Here is a 20,863-nt window from a genome sequence, read left to right on the forward strand (position 1 = left end):
GCTTGCCACAACACACCAGCCGTAGTGGCCACTTGGGGGGTAAACCAATGGAAAAAGGAAGACCTTTCTCTCTGTCTCTGTCTCTCTCACTGTCTAAATCTGCCTGTCAAAAAACAAAGTGATATGTAAGAGGCAGCTTAAAGCACACTGCAGTTGCACTATTTTCTATTGCATCAATACAACACAACACTTAGTGCTCAAAGCAGACCATGCTGTTTTATTTTTTCATGCCATTTGCTCTTCCAGGAAAACCTAATTCTGATTCCCGCTTTTACACCCCAGGTCTTCCTAATTGACTTTTACTCCTACTGCAAAGTAACATTCATATCACCTCTACTAGAAAGATTTTGCTGACAGCCTGCCACCATCCACACGCTTTCTCCCATACCTACTGTGACTATGGAAATGCTCCAAATTTGTGCACTTATCATAGCACCTTGAACTTTCTTATTTCCTGAATCTAATCCATTCAAGTAAACTGAATAATATTTTTTGATAACAATAGCCTGTATTGCTTTATCTTAGATGGAAGAAAGTGCAACCTATATAATAATTTGCTAAGGGTATTTGCAATACATAAAGACTTCAAAAACTAACTTCCTAGAGTGAGCAATTGGCTTGGCAGTTAAGATGCTGGTTAAAATGCCTGTATCCAGGGTCACTGCTGAGGTGTAGTAGGTAAAGCCACCGCCTGCAGCACCAGCCTCCTATATGGGCATTATTTTGAGTCCTAGCTGCTCCACTTCCATCCAGCTACATGATAATGTGCCCAGGAAAGCAGTGGAGGATAGCCCAAGTCCATGGGCCCCCCACCCACATGGGAGACCCAGAAAAAGTTCCTGGATTCTGGATTCAGATCAACCCAGCTCTGGCCATTCTCTCTCCTTCTATAACTCTGCCTTTCAAATAAATAAACAAATCTTAAAAAAAACTTACCTGTATCCCATATAGGAGTAACTCACTTTAATTCCCAGCTCTAGATCTTCATTCCAGCCTCCTGCTAATGCAGATTCTGGAGGATGAATTCCTGCCACCCACTGAGAGATCTGGATTGAGTTCCTGGCTCCAGTTTTTGGCCTCCCAGCCGCTGCAGACATTTGAGGAGTGAACAAGGGGAGGGGAGCATGCTCTTTCTTTTCTCTCATTCTTTATTTCTGCCTTCCAAATGGGTAAATCTAAAACAAAATAACTTTTAACCCATTAATGGAAATATTTGAATGTAGTATGAAATTATGAATGCACAGTATCTGATGTGAATCTTTTAGCCTATTATTGCAAAGAGGACCAATACAATGTAAATAAACATGAAATAATACATTAAATATGAATAATGTGAAGCACTTTTGAAATATAGGAATAAGAGCCTCTGATAACCTGTTCATTTGTTAAGCCAACAAGAACCACGGTAATATTATCCAAATCAGCTTTCTGAGACCTTTGGAATTCAACCAAAGGACGACAACAATCTGAGGGGGTAGTTATTCAAGAAAAATGCTGAATCTCAATAGGAACAATAAGGTTTGTGGTGTTTTAACTTGCCTTATTTTCATATTCATTTCCTAAGCTCCATAGTAATCTTGAAATATTAGCCTTTAATTGCCTTGTAATAGCTGTGAAAATCAGCAGCCCAGCAGCTAGTGGAAAAGGCAAAATGAGGATAGAGCTTCCAAGAAGGCCCATCCTCAGAGAGCTGTTGCTCTTTAAATTGACTGACAGCTCCCTGGAAAAGCAGTGTTTACAAGGCATGTCTTTGACCTGACTCAGTGCACACTCTGTGAGAAAAACTTCACTGCTGGTCATACTTTTTGAAAACAATTAGAAGCAATTGTTTAACATTATAACTGCCCAAGACAATGATTCTAATTGAGGCCAAAAAAAGGCTGACCAAAAAATGTAAAGTGAAAATATGGGAAATGAGATAACTATAGTGGGCTTTGAAAATCTTCTAAATGTTCCCAGAGATCTAGAAGGCCACACATTTGTGCAGTTTTTTTGCAGACTGAGAAAATGAGCAGCCATAGAACTCTCACCTCTGTTTGGACTTGATGGAGTGTGCAAACAGGAAGTGGTTGCTAAGGCAGAGCTGTTTACTCTGTAGTAATAAAAGCATGTGCCAGCACACACACAGAGTTTAATAGGGTAACAAATAGTTGAAGAAATTTAAGAAAATAATAATAGGGTAATAAGTAGTTTAAGAAATTTAAGAAAATTTTTGTCTGATAATTAGCTATACACTAACAAAATTAACAGAGATTTAAGTGGTTAACATACAAAGAATATTCCAGGAAGGTTGGCTAAAATAAACAGCAGCAACAACAAGCCCTGTTAAGTGGATATAGAATGTAATTCTTAGAGTTTACACATTATACTATTCATAATGTGGGTTTTTCAAAAAATATAAAAGGAAAACAGTAAATATAAGAAGACATAACACATAAATATAGAGATAAAAAAAGCAGTTCTCAGAAAATCTTGTTAGGAAGCCCAGGTGTTATATTTACTAGACAAAGGCTTAAAGTAACTGTCTTTTTTGTGTTTTGACAGGTGGAGTTAGACAGAGAGAGAGAGACAGAGTGAAAGGTCTTCCTTCTGTTGGGTCACTCCCCAAATGGCCGCTATGGTCAGCACGCTGTGCCAATCCAAAGCCAGGAGTCAGGTGCTTCCTCCTGGTCTCCCATGCGGGTGCAGGGCCCAAGCACTTGGGCCATCCTCCACTGCACTCCCTGGCCACAGCAGAGAGCTGGCCTGGAAGAGGGGCAACCGGGACAGAATCCAGCGCCCCGACCGGGACTAGAACCCGGTGTGCCGGCGCCGCAAGGCGGAGGATTAGCCTAGTGAGCCACAGTGCTGGCCAAAATCAAGGAGAATTTATTAACCTAAAAACTCGATCAGATTTTTACTAAGTATCTGAATGTTCCTGATAGTATTTTTTAAAAAGATTTATTTACTTATTTGAAAGGCAGAGTTACAGAGAGGCAGAGGCAGAGAGAGAGAGAGAGAGGAAAGAGAGAGAGAGAGAGAGAGAGACAGAAAAAGAGAGAGAGACAGTGAGAGAGGTCTTCCATCCACTGGTTCTCTCCCCAGATGGCCACAATGGCCAGAGCTGAGCTGATCCGAAGGCAGGATCCAGGAGCTTCTTCCAGGTCTCCTACATGGGTTTAGAGGCTCAGGACTTGAACCAGTTTCTACTGCTTTTCCAGGCCATAGCAGAGACCTGGACTGAAAATGGAGCAGCTGGGACTTGAACCAGAACCCATATGGGATGCTGGCATTGCAGGTGACGGCTTTATCTGCTACAGCACAGTGCTGGCTGTGCTTTAAAGAAAAAAAAATGGCTGCTTTAAAGAAAAAAAATAAAAGAGTTGTTTTACTGCATTGCTAAAACTAGGCCTAGACAAAGGGATTTCTTCCCAGTGAGGTTTGTTTGTTGAGTGCATATGAGATGGGCTTTCTATAAAGCTAGTTGCAAGAAGGTGTTTATTCTGAGAAAGCAGCAGCACCAAGGAAATCTGTGCAAATCCTGCTGGCTTTTAGAGTCACTGGTGCAGAATGAACAAAACATGAGCAGGAGATGGATGTGGTCCAATCAAGTCAAGTCGGACTCTAGTCGAGGAAACAAGGGACTCTCTCACTTCAAGTTGAGGAGACCCGACCAATGTGTGCCATGCCCAGGTGCCTGAGAGTTCTGTCAGTGCAGATTTTTTAGCTGTGTTCACTGCTGCTATGAACACGTACTCACTATTCGGGTCATGCACACTTGATTGATATTTCTCTTTTGTAAGCCGAAAAATAAATATGCATTCAAAAATGTAGACTACCGCAAAAGCTGCACATCCTATGGGTAACCAGAACTTCACCTGGCAACAGAGCTTGTGATCCATAAATATGCAAATATTCTCCTCTGAGAATCTCTACTTGAAAAGGAGGAGGGTCAAAAATTGATAGTTTGCAGAAGTAATAGCTGGCATGAGAACTGTCCAAATTATATAGTAAAAAAGAGAAACTGTTGTTGAATAACTAATATTGACAGAATTTCAGAGCCTTAATGGACACCGTGTTTCCACTCTCCTTTGCCTGCCTAAGGTCACAGAGGACTTGTCTCCCTGTCAGCAGCTGCATTTTGAATTGCAGGACAATCTCGGGGTATTTGCATAAAATTTGAACACCTCCATTCTGAAATGTAAACATCTCATACTTGGCAGAGTCATTGATGTCTCCTTAAAGCAATTCCAACACAGCCAAGGAAAGGTTCAGGTATCTGGAGTTCTCTGCTGAAGACCTCACTGCCAAGCCCCATCTTTGGGCTTTAAAAGCTGTGGCAGGGGCCGGCGCTGTGGTATAGTGGGTAAAGCCACCACTTGCAGTGCCAGCATCCCATATGGCTGCAGGTTCCAGTCCAGGCTACTCCTCCTCCAATCCGGCTCTCTGCTATGGCCTGCGAAAGCAGTAGAAGATGGCCCACATGGGAAACCCAAAAGAAGTTCCTGGCTCCTCATTTCAGATTGGCGCAACTCTGGCCGCTGTGGCCAAATGGGGAGTTAACCAGTGGATGGAAGACCTCTCTCTCTCTCTCTCTCTCTCTCTCTCTCTCTCTCTCTGACTCTCTTTCTTTCTCTGTGTAACTCTTTCAAGTAAATAAATGAATCTTTTTTTTAAAAAAAGCTGTGAAAGACTAGTTACAAATACTGGCACATTTTAAGATTCCCTTAATTGATACCATCTTTAATTTACATTTACAGAAAAGGTTGTTTTTTAAATGTAATTATAATGAGCTACTTCTCAGCAATTTCCCTTTTATCTCTGTCATTTTATTATAGTTCTGACCAAGCTACTGATTTCTTTTCGCAGTAATGACAATATATTGTATATCGTAAGGTGTGTATCACTTTTAAACTTTCTTTTCTTTGAATTTAGACATATCACTTATGAGCATCTTTAGTATCTTAGCTGAAGGCAGTACTTACACTGTGAAGCTGAGTCATCAGCTTCCTCAGAGTTCTATAAGTTGTCCTGATGATGTTCATATACAAAATTTTTCAGGGCTATCTTTGTCCAATGTAGTCATTCACAAGTACCAGGTAATATACTTAGTACATTTCTTGATTGTTATGGAACTTTAAATTTCACTAGATTTAAAAGCTAACATATTTTGAGTTAATTCTAATAAGCAGCACAATCTTTGACTTATAATTTTATTGTTTTTTAAAAAATATTTCTTTTTTAATGTATTATAATAATCTATTTTTCACTAGCTTTCCCATTATCTCATTGTCTGTTTATTATGGCTCCTACTGAATTGCTCATTTCTACTCACAGTAATCATTTTATTTCATAAAAATCCAACATGTTTTTATTACTGTCTTTAAGATTACCATCACCTGTATTTTTCTTTAATATCCCAGTGTATTCCAGACCTGCCACTGTGAATTCATGGCCATGTTGGTTAAGTGTTCATTATGAAGTCATGAACTCCATCAAAATTCTAAAAGTTGTGTTAGCAACCATCATGCACACATGTTTTCAGAGACATTTTAGACCCACATGATAGTCATTCTTTTCAGGTACTTTTTTAGGTTCTTTTCAGGTTCTTTTTTATATTTCATGAAATTCTAAACTTCCCATTAATATATGAAAGTTTCAATAGAATGAGTTAAAAATCCATCTATTTTAAAGATTTCTCTGATAAGTGTATGATCTTCATTTGATTTACATTTTGTGAAAATTATTTCATTTTCCTTTTTTAAGGTAATTGTTATCATTTCCAGTAATTTCCCTCATATTTGCTTGTCATTCTGCTATTACTTCTAGAAAATAATTGTTACTTACCCTGGTCACAGTGTATTTTATTTCATAACACCTGGATCCTCTTTTTATGTATTTATTTTGTGTGTGTGTGTTTGAGCTTATATTACCCATGTGTATCCTTGGTATCCCATTTAAAGCTAATCTAACCACTGTGAACTTGAGGCCATCTTGGTTGTATTTTTTTTTAACTTTATTTTAGTAAATATAAATTTCCAAAGTACAGTTTATGGATTACAATGGCTCCCCCCCCCATAATTTCCCTCCCACTTGACCCCTCCCATCTCCTGCTCCCTCTCCCATTCCATTCACATCAAGATTCATTTTCTTTTTTTTTTTTTATGAATTCTTTTGACAGGCAGAGTGGACAGTGAGAGAGAGAGACAGAGAGAAAGGTCTTCCTTTTGCTGTTGGTTCACCCTCCAATGGCCGATGCGGCTGGCGCGCTGTGGCCGGCACACCACGCTGATCTGAAGGCAGGAGCCAGGTGCTTCTCCTGGTCTCCCATGGGGTGCAGGGCCCAAGCACTTGGGCCATCCTCCACTGCACTCCCTGGCCACAGCAGAGAGCTGGCCTGGAAGAGGAGCAACCGGGACAGAATCCAGCGCCCTGCCCAGGACTAGAACCTGGTGTGCCAGCACCACAAGGTGGAGGATTAGCCTATTGAGCCACGGCACTGGCCAAGATTCATTTTCAATTATCTTTATATACAGAAGATAGATTTAGTATATATTAAGTAAAGATTTCATCTGTTTGCACCCACACAGAAACACACAGTGTAAAATACTGTTTCAGTACTAGTTATAGCATTACTTCACATTGGACAACACATTAAGGACAGATCCCACATGAGAAGTAAGTACACAGTGACTCCTGTTGTTGACTTAACAACTTGACACTCTTGTTTATGGCATCAGTAATCTCCCTAGGCTCTAGTCATGAGTTTCCAAGGCTATGGAAGCCTTTTGAGTTTGCCAACTTCAATCTTATTCCGACAGGGTTGTATTTTGTTTTTAAAGAAACTTTCATTGGCCACAAAATTGCATAAGTTCTTCTGACAATTTTCATGTATACAATTTTTCAGAGACTTCTTAGGGAAATTTGGTCATTCTCCCTTTCCAAGTATCATATTTGATGGCAATTATGGATTTTTCCAGAACTATGACATTTATCTTTGATTTCTGAAAGTGTCAATAGTTTAATTCAAGTTACTGACACTTTTCCTTCATGGTTATAATAGTATTTGATGTGGATTTTTAAATTTTGTGAAAATTTTTAATGTATATTCTTTCTTAATATATTGTAATTGTTTAGTTTTCAACAATTTCATTTATATCTGTTGGTCACTCTATATTGCTCCTACAAAATTGCTCACATCTTTCAAAGTGATCATCATTTATTTATTTCATATCATCCGCATGCTTTTTCATCTGTTTTATAAATTGTAGTTAATACTAATACCTGTATATTAACATCCTAGTGCAAGTCAATCTTAGCAGTAGAATCCCATGGCCATCTTGGTTGGCTTTGTTATTATGAGGTCTCCAACTCCATCACAATACTACAACTGTTCCTGGCTACCATATTATACACATATTTTTAGAAATGTCTTAGACTCATTTGATAATTCATCATTTTCAAGTTATTTTTTACTTTTTCTAGACTTTTTGGAATTTTAACTTTATCTTTGATTTTTAAAGGTTCTAATAGAATATTTCCAGATATAGACATCTTTCCCTCAAAATTTTTGTGGTACATTACAAATTTCCCCATATCTCTGGCCCCTTATCCCCTAATAATATCTAATATCCCCTAATAATATCTCATATCATTATACTTATATACTTATCACAATTAATGAACCACAGCTATGTTTATAAACTTTTTAACCCAAATTTCTTTTATCTCTTCCACCCAGCCCAGAGTCTGTCAATTAACATTCTGTGTTCAGAATAAGTTTTTCTTTTAATATTAACTTCCACATGCAAAGGAGAACAAGCAGTTTTTGTGTCTCTGAGTCTGGCTTATTTCACTCAATGTTATGTTCTCTATTTGTAGCACCCATTTTGCTACAAATGACAGGACTTCATTCTTTTTATAGTTGAATAATAGTTCATTGTGAATATATATCCCATTTTCTTTATCCATTCATCTTATTAAGCATATTTGGTTGATTCCATATTTTGGTTATTGTGAACAGTTCTGCTATAAACATGGTGGAGAAGAATCTCTTTGATACAATGAGTTTAAATATTTTGGATAATACTCAGTGTTGGGATCATTGGATCATATGGAAATTCTATTTCTAGATTTCTAGGACATCTCAATATTGTTTTCAATGGTGACTGTATAAAGCACACTCCTGATAACAGTGTACAAAATTCTACTTTTTCTATATCCTCACCAGCATATTAATGCTCTCTCCTTTTTGGATAATATTCATTATGATAAGGGTGAAGTGATATTAATTTGCACTTCCCTGATAGCTAACATTATTGAGCATATATATGTGTGTGTGTGTGAGTGTGTGTGTTGATCATTTGCATTTATACTTTTGAGAACTGTCTATTCAGGTCCTTTGCTCATTTTTTAAATATGTATTTATTTATTTGAAAGTCTGAGTTACACAGAGAGAGGAGAGGCAGGGAGTCAGAGAGAGAGAGAGGTCCTCCATCCAATGGTTCACTCCCCAATTGGCCACAATGGCTGGAGCTGTGCCAATCTGAAGCCAGGAGCCAGAAGCTTCCTCTAGGTCTCTCACATGTGTGCAGGGGCCCAAGGACTTGGGTCATCTTCCACTGCTTTCCCATCCAATAGCAGAGAGCTGGATTGGAAATGGAGCAGCTGGGTCTCGAACTGACATCCATATAGGATGCCGGCACTTCAGGCCAGGGTGTTAACCTGCTGTGCCACAGTGCCAGCCCCTCTTTGCTCATTTTTAAACTGGATTGATTTTTGAGTTACGGATATACTCTCATATTAACCATTTGTTGGAGCTTGCAAATATTTTTTTCCCAATTTTTCAGACTTCTCTTAACTCCCTGATTGCTTCTCTTGCTGTGCAGAAGCTTCTGAGTTTGATATAAATTCATTTGTCTAGTTCTGCATTTGTCAGTGTTTTGGGGGTCTTATCCAAGAAGTCATCATGTTACACAAATATCTTGGAGAGTTTCCCCCTATATTTTCTTTCAGAAAGTTCAGAGCCATAGATTAAAACCTTAAATTTAGGTTTTTGATCCACCTTGAGTTGATTTTATATATAATGAAAGGTTAATACCACACACACACACTTTAGTTTTGAAGAACTGTTTATTGAAAAGACTACCCCTTTTTAAATGTACATTCTATGGAACTTTGGTCAAAAATCAGTTGCCTGAATGCACATGAAGTGATTTCTGGACATTTTATTTTCTTCCATTGATCTATTTGACAATTTTATGTTATTACTGAAACTTTGTAATATGCTTTGAATCAGGTACTATGATACCTCGACCTTTACTGAAAAATGAAATGACACAGATTGCTAGGTACAAGATCAATATAGGGCTTGGCATTGTGGCATAGCATGTAAAGCTACTGCCTGCAAAGCCAGCATTCCAAATGGGTACCAGTTTGAGTCCTGGTACCTCCATTTCTGATCCAGCTCCCTGCTAATAGCCTGGGAAAGCTGTGGAAGATGCCCCATGTTCTTGGACCCCTGAACCCATGTGGGAGACCAGAAGTTCCTGGTTTCTGGCTGGCTGTGGCCTGGCCTAGTTTAGTTGTTGTAGCCATTTGGAGAGTGAAGCAGTAGATGGAAGATTCTCTCTCTCTCTCTCTCCTCTTTCTCTCTCTGTAACTCTGACTTTCAAATTAATAAAGAAAAACATTAAAAATTATTTTAAATGAGACATATCTATCTATCCATCTAATCAACAGAATTGCTATGTACAAAGAAGACACAAATAGGAGGGCAGAGCCAAGATGGCGGAATAGTGAGGGTGTGCACCAATAGTCCGGGAAAATTTGGTTTAATAAAAGTGGAGTTACGGTAGCCTCAGAAAAAGAATCAGGAAAAAATTGCAGAGGAAACTCTTCTGGATCTAGTGGCTGTGACTCGGAGGACCTACTGGGAGAACAAGGTCACCCACAGTGCGGAAGCCAAGCCACGGGACCTGCAGGGTCTGCGTGCCAGTGCGGGAAGGGGAGTGGATGTCACACAGACACCAGCGGGGAGAGCAGGGACGCCCAGGGCTCCAAGTCCACACATCGGCGCTGGAAGGGGAGGTGAGCTCAGTAACCCGAGACATTGGTGGGGAAATGGTGGTCAGAATCTAGAGGGGAGCAGGAAAGTTCACCAGACTGACTACAGGAGAGAAGGAAAAAAGGTGGGGGGGTACTGGTACAGACGAGTTTCTCTCTCCGACAACCTTGCAAAGGTGAGCAAAAGACAAAGAGCAGGCAGCACTCTGGATATACATAACAACAGGGGAAAGCTAAGGAACTGAGTTGCTACAATTCAATAGCCTAGGAAACCCAGTGGGAGTCCAGAGGAGAAACAGAGCCTGCACAGACTCTTTGGGTAGAAGCCAGAAATCGGAAGCTAAATACCATCAATTCTGCACAGCCATGCGGTATTACTTACTTCCTGAATAAATACATAAAATAAATAAATAAATAAATAAATAGAGAGAGATTTACCACACATAACCTGAGGGTGTCACCTTTGCACACCTGTAACCTGGAAGAACCAAGAAGAGCTCTCAGTCCACACCCATCTCAAGTTTCCAAGGCTCCTCCAACAGCAGGCAGTCCACTTAACACAGACATAGTATAAAATAAAAAAAAAACGCACAGTGTTGAAAGAAGAATTAATTATGCCAAGCAACAAACACAAAAATCGAGGGAACAAGATCAACGATGACACTATGATGCCTCCAAATAAACAAAACACCCCAAGCCAAGATTATGAAGATGATGAGATAGAAGAAATGCAAGATACGGATTTCAAAAAATTTATGATAAGAATATTTAGAAGTTTTCAAAAGCAAATCCTTGAACTACAGAAATCCTTATTGGACAGGTTTGAAAATCTCTCTCATGAAAATGAAATTTTAAGGAAGAATCAAAATGAAACACAGAAACTAGAAGAACAGGAAAGTGTGATAGTGAAGAGAAATCAAAATGAAATGAAGAGCTCAATAGATCAAAGGACAAACACATTAGAGAGCCTTAAAAACAGAATCGGTGAAGCAGAAGAGAGAATATAGGACTTAGAAGACAGAGCACAGGAAAACATACAGTCAAACCAAAGAAAAGAAGAGGAAATTAGAAATCCAAAAAATATTGTGGGGAATCTTCAGGATACTATTAAAAAACCAACATTCGAGTTCTAGGAGTTCCTGAAGGCATGGAGAGAGAGAAAGGATTAGAAGGCCTTTTTAGTGAGATACTAGCAGAGAACTTTCCAGGTTTGGAGAAGGACAGTGACATCCTAGTACAGGAAGCTCATAGAACCCCCAATAAACATGACCAAAAGAGATCCTCACCACGAAAAGTGGCAATTAAACTTACCACAGTGAAACATAAAGAAAAGATCCTAAAATGTGCAAGAGAGAAACATCAGATTACTCTCAGAGGATCTCCAATCAGACTCACAGCAGACTTCTCATCAGAAACACTACAGGCTAGGAGGGAATGGCAAGACATAGCACAGGTGCTAAGAGAGAAAAATTGCCAGCCCAGAATATTATATCCTGCTAAGCTCTCATTTGTGAATGAAGGTGAAATAAAGACCTTTCATAGCAAATGGAAATTGAAAGAGTTTGCCGCCACTCATCCAGCCCTGCAAAAGATACTTAAAGATGTGCTACACTCAGAAACACAGAAACACGGCCATCAATATGAAAGAAGCTAAAGGAAGAAAAACCACCAGTAAAAGAGAATGGGAAGCTCAAAGCATCTACTAGAAAATATCTCCGGGAAAATGGCAGGGCAAAGTCACTATGTATCAATAATCACATTAAACATTAATGGTCTTAACTCTTCAGTTAAAAAACACCAATTGGCTGATAGGCTCAAGGAACACAACCCAACTATTTGTTGCCTACAAGAAACACATCTCTCTAACAAAGATGCATGCAGACTGAAAGTGAAAGGTTGGAAAAAGATATTCCATGCCAACAGAAACAAAAAAAAAGCAGGTGTAGCCATATTAATATCAGACAAAATAAACTTTAATACAAAAACTGTTAAGAGAGACAAAGAGGGACACTATATAATGATTAAGGGTTCAATTCAACAGGAAAATGTAACTATTATAAATGCATATGGACCTAATTACAGGACTCCGGTCTATTTAAAAGATATGTTAAGGGACTTAAAGGGAGAGTTAGATTCCAACACAATAGTACTGGGGGACTTCAATACTCCACTCTCAGAAATAGACAGATCATCCGGACAGAAGATCAACAAGGAAACAGAAGATTTAATTGACACTATTGCCCAAATGGATCTAACAGATATCTACAGAACTTTCAATCCTACATCTAAAGATTTTACATTCTTCTCAGCAGTGCATGGAACCTTCTCTAGGATTGATCACATACGAGGCCATAAAGCAAGTCTCAGCAAATTTAAAAGAATTAGATTCATGCCATGCAGCTTCTCAGACCATAAAGGAATGAAGCTGGAAATTAGCAACTCAGAAAACCCCAGGGAGTATGCAAACACATGGAGACTGAACAACATGCTCCTGAATGAACACTGGGTCATTCAAGAAATCAAAAGAGGAATCAAAAACTTTCTGGAAGTAAATGAGGATAACAACATAATATATCAAAACTTATGGGATACAGCAAAAGCAGTATTGAGAGGCAAGTTTATAGCAATAGGTGCCTATATCAAGAAATTGGAAAGGTACCAAATAAATGAGCTTTCAGCGCATCTCAAGGACCTAGAAAAACTGCAGCAAACCAAACCCAAATCTAGTAGAAGAAGAGAAATAATTAAAATCAGAGAAGAAATTAACATGATTGAATCCAAAAAAAAACATTACAAAAAATCAGCCAAACGAGGAGCTGGTTTTTTGAAAAAATAAACAAAATTGACACCCCATTGGCCCAACTAACTAAAAAAAGAAAAGACCCAAATCAATAAAATCAGAGATGAAAAAGGAAACGTAACAACAGACACCACAGAAATAAAAAGAATCATCAGAAATTACTACAAGGACTTGTATGCCAGCAAACAGGGAAACCTATCAGAAATGGATAGATTCCTGGACACATGCAATCTACCAAAATTGAACCATGAAGACATAGAAAACCTAAATAGACCCGTAACTGAAACAGAAATTGAAACAGTAATAAAGTCCCTCCCAACAAAGAAAAGCCCAGGACCAGATGGATTCACTGCTGAATTCTACCAGACATTTAAAGAAGAACTAATCCCATTTCTGCTCAAACTATTCAGAACAATCAAAAAAGAGGGAATCCTCCCAAATTCTTTCTATGAAGCCAGCATCACCTTAATCCCTAAGCCAGAGAAAGATGCAGCACTGAAAGAAAATTATAGACCAATATCCCTGATGAACATAGACGCAAAAATCCTCAATAAAATTCTCGCCAATAGAATACAACAACACATCAGGAAAATCATCCACCCAGACCAAGTGGGATTATTTATCTCTGGTATGCAGGGATGGTTCAACATTTCAAATCAATCAATGTGATTCACCACATTAACAGATTGCAGAAGAAAAACCATATGATTATCTCAATAGATGCAGAGAAAGCATTCGATAAAATTCAACACCCTTTCATAATGAAAACTCTAAGCAAATTGGTATAGAAGGAACATTCCTCAATATAATCAAAGCAATTTATGAAAAACCCACGGCCAGCATCCTATTGAATGGGGAAGAGTTGGAAGCATTTCCACTGAGATCTGGCACCAGACAGGGATGCCCACTCTCACCATTGCTATTTAACATAGTTGTGGAAGTTTTAGCCAGAGCCATCAGACAAGAAAAAGAAATTAAAGGAATACAAATTGAGAAGGAAGAAGTCAAACTATCCCTCTTTGCAGATGATATGATTCTTTACTTAGAGGATCCAAAGAACTCTACCAAGAGACTATGGGAACTCATAGAGGAGTTTGGCAAAGTGGCAGGATATAAAATCAATGCACAAAAATCAACAGCCTTTGTATACACAAGCAATGCCATGGCTGAGAAAGAACTGCTAAGATCAATCCCATTCACAATAGCTACAAAAACAATCAAATACCTTGGAATAAACTTAACCAAGGACGTTAAAGATCTCTACGATGAGAATTACAAAATCTTAAAGAAAGAAATAGAAGAGGATACCAAGAAATGGAAAAATATTCCATGCTCATGGATTGGAAGAATCAACATCATCAAAATGTCCATTCTCCCAAAAGCAATTTATAGATTCAATGCAATTCCAGTCAGGATACCAAAGACCTTCTTCTCAGATCTAGAAAAAATGATGCTGAAATTCATATGGAGGCACAAGAGACCTCGAATTGCTAAAGCAATCTTGTACAACAAAAACAAAGCCAGACGCATCACAATACCAGATTCAGGACATACTAAAGGGCAGTTGTAATCAAAACAGCATGGTTCTGGCACAGAAACAGATGGATAGACCAATGGAACAGAATAGAAACACCAGCAACCAACCCAAACTTCTACAACAAACTTACATTTGATCAAGGATCTAAAACCAATTCCTGGAGCAAGGACAGTCTATTCAATAAATGGTGCTGGGAAAATTGGATTTCCACGTGCAGAAGCATGAAGCAAGACCCCTACCTTTCACCTTACACAAAAATCCACTCAACATGGATTAAAGACCTAAATCTATGACCTGACACCATCAAGTTATTAGAGAACATTGGAGAAACCCTTCAAGATATTGGCACAGGCAAAGAGTTTCTAGAAAAGACCCGGGAGGCACAGGCAATCAAAGCCAAAATCAACTATTGGGATTGCATCAAATTGAGAAGTTTCTGTACTGCAAAAGAAACAGTCAGGAGAGTGAAGAGACAACCGACAGAATGGGAAAAAATATTTGCAAACTATGCAACAGATAAAGGGTTAATAACCAGAATCTACAAAGAGATCAAGAAACTCCACAACAACAAAACAAACAACCCACTTAAGGGATGGGCTAAGGACCTCAATAGACATTTTTCAAAAGAGGAAATCCAAATGGCCAACAGGCACATGAAAAAATGTTCAAGATCACTAGCAATCAGGGAAATGCAAATCAAAACCACAATGAGGTTTCACCTCACCCCGGTTAGAATGGCTCACATGCAGAAATCTACCAACAACAGATGCTGGCGAGGATGTGGGGAAAAAGGGACACTAACCCACTGTTGGTGGGAATGCAAACTGTCAAGCCACTATGGAAGTCAGTCTGGAGATTCCTCAGAAACCTGAAGATAACCCTACCGTTCGACCCAGCCATCCCACTCCTGGGAATTTACCCAAAGGAATTTAAATTGGCAAACAAAAAAGCGGTCTGCAGCCTAATGTTTATTGCAGCACAATTCACAATAGCCAAGACCTGGAACCAACCTAAATGCCCATCAACGGTAGACTGGATAAAGAAATTATGGGATATGTACTCTTTAGAATACTATACCGCAGTAAGAAACAACGAAATCCAGTCATTTGCAACAAATTGGAGGAATCTGGAACACATCATGCTGAGTGAAATAAGCCAGTCCCAAAGGGACAAATACCATATGTTCTCCCTGATCGGTGACAACTGACTGAACACCAAAAAGGAAACCTGTTGAAGTGAAATGGACACTATGAGAAACAGTGACTTGATCAGCATAGCCCTGACTGTTAATGAACAACTTAATACATTATCCCTCTCAGTATTTTTTGTCTGTTCTACTTAATATGACTGGTTTAATTCTGTAATTAATACACAGTTATTCTTATGTGTTGAAATTTAACTGAAATGTGATCCCTGTTAAACAGAAGAGTGGGAATAAGAGAGGGAAGAGATGTACAATTTGGGACATGCTCAAGCTGACTTGCCCCAAATGGTAGAGTTAGAAACATACCAGGGGACTCCAATTCAATCCCATCAAGGTGGCATGTGCCAATGCCATCTCACTATTCCAAGTGATCAATTTCATTTCACAATTGATCATAATGAAAGGACTAAGAGTTAAAGGGATCACATAAACAAGTCTAGTACCTGCTAATACTAACCAATAGAATAAATAAAGGGGAGAGTGATCCAACATGAGAAGCGAGATACACAGCAGACTCATAGAATGGCAGATGTCCTAAACAGCACTCTGGCCTCAGAATCAGCCCTAAAGGCATTCCGATCTGGCTGAAAAGTCCATGAGAGTATTTCAGGCATGGAAAGCCAAGACACTCTGGCAAAAAAAAAAAAAAACCTAAATGAAAGATCTCTGTGAGTGAGATCCCAGTGGAAAGAACAGGTCTTCAAAGAAGGAGGTACCTTTCTCTGAAGGGAGGAGAGAACCTCCACTTTGACTATGACCTTGTCTAAACAAGATAAGAGTCGGAGAACTCAAAGGGCTTCCATAGCTTTGGAAACTCATGACTGGAGCATAGGGAGATTACTGATGCCATAAACAGGAGTGTCAATTTGTAAAGTCAACAACAGGAGTCACTGTGCACTTACTCCTCATATAGGATCTCTGTCCTTAATGTGCTGTACACTGAGATTTAATGCTATAACGAGTACTCAAACAGTATATTTCACTTTGTGTTTCTATGGGGGTGCAAACTGTTGAAATCTTTACTTAATGTATACTAAACTGATCTTCTGTAAAATAAAAAAAAAGAAAAGAAATTAGGAATTCCCAACTTGTCTCTCACTGGGATTAAACATGACAATAGGTCTGATCTGATTTCATCATCATTTAAAAAATCATCTATTATTTTTCACTTTATGTTTCTGTGTGGGAGCAAACTGTTGAAATCTTTACTTAATGTATGCTAAACTGATCTGTATATAAAGAGAATCGAAAATGAATCTTGATGTGAATGGAAGGGGAGAGGGAGTGGGAAAGGGGAGGGTTGTGGGTGGGAGGGACGTTATGCGGGGGAAGCCATGGTAATCCATAAGCTGTACTTTGGAAATTTATATTCATTAAATAAAAAATAATAAAAAAACCCTTCCCCACCCAAAAAAAAAGCAAAGAAGACACAAATAGGAAACAATTTTAAAGGACACAGACAGACTAGAAAATGCATACCCATACGAGAAATGAAACAAGGAAGGACTAATCTATGTAATATCTTCAAGTGTTATTTAAAAAAATATACAGTATTACATAATTCCTATCAGTTTATTTGACAAAGATTTTAAACGAAGTTTGAGAAAACATTGTATTTTCATCAAAATATATACAGGCATTTCTTTTTGGTGATTTTAGCTCCCACATATGAAGGAGAACCTGTGGTATCAGTCTTTCTGTGTATGTCCAGCATGTTTTTATTTTTGTTTTTGCTTTTTTGCTCAAGTTTACTTTGCTATTTTGGGTATTTTAATACATATTTTTGGATTGTTTTTCTACTTCTATAAAGAATGTCATTGGTATATTGACAGAGATTGCACGGAATGCATACTTAAGATGCTATAGATTCTTAATGACAATAAATCTTACAATCCATGAGCAAGAAATATCTTCACATTTTTATGTCCTTGATGATTTCTTTCATCAATATTTTATAAATTTTATTGTAGAGATCTTTCATTTCTTTGGTTAAATTTATTCCTAAATATTGGATTGTGTTTGTGATATCGTGAATGGGATTTCAAACCTGATGTCTCTTTCAGTGAGATCATTGTTGGTACATAAAAATCCTACTGTTTTGGTTTGCTCCCTTTGTAACTGTGATTTCACTGAACTGATTTATAAATTCTAACAGCTTTTTGCTGTAGTGCTTGGTTTTCATCCAGGTACAACATCATGAAATTTGCAAATGTTAATTTTAAAAGTTTATTTATTTGAAAGGCAATTACAGAGAGGGCAAGGCATAGAAAGAGAAATATTCCATCTATTTGTTCACTCCCCAAATGGCTGCAACAACCAGGCCTGGGTCAGTCTGAAGCCAGGAGCTAGAGATTTATCCAAGTCTCCCACATGGGTGCAGGGGCCCAAGCACTTGGTCCGTCCTCTGCTGCTTTCCCAGGTGCATCAGTAGAGAGGTGGATCATGAGTGGAGTATCCAAGAATCCAACTGGTGACCATATGGGATGCTCATGCTGCAGGCGGTGGCTTTACCCACGATGCCACAGAGCTGGCCCCAAATATGGCGATTTTGAATTACTACTTTCCAATTTTAATTACCTTATTTATTTTCCCTCCAAAATGTTCTTGCTAGTACTTCCAACAATATACTGAATAAGACTGGTGAAAAATGGACATTTTTCTCTTATTCCATATTTGAAAAGAAGTGATTTCTGCTTTATATTTTTCAGTATAAAAGTAGCTGTTGGTCTGTCTCATAAAGGCTTTATAATTTTGAGATGTGTTCTTTTTATTCTAATTTGTAGAGGTTTTTTTATTATAGAGATATTCGATTTTATCAACTGCTTTCTGTGTCTGTTAAAATGCTCACATGATTTTTCCCTCATTCTGTTGATGTGATTTATAAGGTTTTTTATTTCCAAATGTTGAATCACCCTTGCATCTTTAGATGAAATCAAACTTACTGTTATGTATAATCACTGGTGTAGCTTTGGATTTGGTTTACTAATGTTTTGTTGAAAACTTCTGCATTTATGTTCATTAAGCATACTGGTCTGTAGTTTTATTTTTTGTGCTGTGTCTTTGGTATTGGTATTGGTAATGCCAGCTTTCTGAAAAGTATTTTATAGTTTTCTTTTTAAAAAATATTTATTTACTTGAAAGGAAGTTACACAGAGGTAGGGGAGGGGTAAGAGAAATAGCAAAAGCAAGAGTGAGCAAGAAAGAGTCTTTCATCCATTGGTTTACTTCCCAAATGGCTGCAATGGCCAGGGCTGAGCCAATCCTAAGACAGGAGCCAGGAGCTTCTTCTGGGTTTTCCTCATGGGTGCAGGGGTCCAAGGACTTGGGTCATCTTTTACTGCTTTCCAAAGCCATTAGCAGAGAGCTGGATCTGAAGTGGAGCTGCCAGGCTTCAAATTTTCAAAGTAGCACCCACGTGGGATGCTGGCATTCAGGCCAGGGCTTTACCTGCTTCTGCCACAGTGCTGGCCCCTTACAGTTTTGTATACTCTAAAATATTTTGCAATAATTTGAAGAGTATTTGAGTTATTCCTTTTTAAATGTTTTATAGAATTTAGGGTTTTCTTTGTTGGGAAACTTTTATTAATTACTACTTCAGTAGTATTTCTTCCTATGGCCTATTTATATTTTCTATATCTTCCTTGTTTAATCTTAATATGTTACACATATTCAGGAATTTACTTGAGGCTTTTAATTTGTTAACACACAGTTCATAGCAGCTTTTTATGACCCATCATATTCTGTAGTATCAACTGTAACATCTACTTTTCTTCTCAAATTTTATTTATTGAGGTTTTTTTCTTCTTTCTTTTGTTACTCTGGATAAAGGCTTTTCTATTTTGTTTATCTTCTTAAAGAACCAGCTATTTGTTTTATATCTCTAATATTCTTTTAGTTTCAATTTCATTTATGACTGTTCTTATATTTATTTTTTCTTGTGCCCTGCTAATTTTTGCCTATGGCTTGTTTTTCTTTTTCTGTGTTTTGTTTTAAAGATTTATATATTTTTTTGAAAGTCAGAGTTTTTTTTTTTTTTTTGAAAGTCAGAGAGAAGAGGCAGAGAGAGAGGTCTTCCATTCACTGGTTCACTCCCCAATTGGCCATAACGACCAGTGCTGTGCCGATCTGACGCCAGGAGCTTCTTCCAGGTCTCCCACACAGGTGCAGGTTCCCAAGGACTTGGGCCATATTCCACTGCTTTCCCAGGCCATAGCAAAGAGCTGGATAGAGGCCGGCACCATGGCTCACTTGGCTCATCCTCCACCTGTGGCGCTGGCACCTCAGGTTCTAGTCCTGGTTGGGGCACCGGGTACTAGTCCCAGTTGCTCCTCTTCTAGTCCATCTCTCTGCTGTGGCCCGGGAGGGTAATGGAGAATGACCCAAGTGCTTGGGTCCCTGCACCCACATGGGAGACTGGGAGGAAGCATCTGGCTCCTGGCTTCAGATTGGCACAGTGCCAGTTGTGGCAGCCAATAGGGGAGTGAACCAACAGAAGGAAGACCCTTCTGTCTCTCTCTTTCACTGTCTATAACTGTCTCTATCTCTCTCTCTCTCTCTTACTGTCTAACTCTGCCTGTCCAAAAAGAAAAAAAAAAAAAAAGAAGAAGAGCTGGATAGAAAGTGGAGCAGCCGGGTCTCCAACCGGTGCCCATATGGGATGCCAGCACTTCAGGCCAGGGTGTTAAACCACTGCACCACAGTGCTGGCCACTTTTTCTGGGTTTTTGAGATGCAGCATTAGACCATTTATTTAAGATCTTTCAAATTTAAATGTAAGCACTTGTCATTATAAAATTTCCTCTTAATACTGCTTTTGCTGTGTTCTATGCTTTGATATGTTGTGTTTTCATATTCATTTGTTTTAAGAAATTTTCTGACCTCTTTTTAATTTTTTAAAATGATGCATTGGTCATCATGTTGTTTAATTTTCATGTACCTGTGAACTTTCCAGTGCCCTTTTTTATTATTATTGATGTCTAGTTAGATTGATTTCAGTCTGAGAAGGTAGGCGCATGGTATGATTTCAATCTTTTGAAGTTTTTGAGACTTGATTTCTTCATTAGTAATCAGTGTCAGCATTGTCTACATGTGCCACAGGTTTCCGTTCTTCAGCCTTTTGTGGATGTTACAGTATGACTTTGAAGTGGCATGAGCTTCCATAGGTTCTTAGTCCCTAGAGTTGTCAGCCATACTGGGGTTTGTGATGTCCGTATCCACATTTCTGGTCATGCTACCCTTTTCTACCAGGCAAATATGAATATTTCTGGAGTTTGTGGCAG

The 20,863-nt window shown here is 38.5% G+C and overlaps 1 pseudogene; it reads right to left on the bottom strand.

Annotated features, from left to right (window-relative positions):
- Positions 1-251: 251 nt before the first annotated feature.
- Positions 252-7,031, bottom strand: LOC138844817 (inducible T-cell costimulator pseudogene; annotated as a pseudogene).
- Between the last annotated feature and the right edge of the window lie 13,832 nt (positions 7,032-20,863).

Source organism: Oryctolagus cuniculus, chromosome 12 (assembly GCF_964237555.1).
Source record: "Oryctolagus cuniculus chromosome 12, mOryCun1.1, whole genome shotgun sequence".
NCBI lineage: Eukaryota > Metazoa > Chordata > Mammalia > Lagomorpha > Leporidae > Oryctolagus > Oryctolagus cuniculus.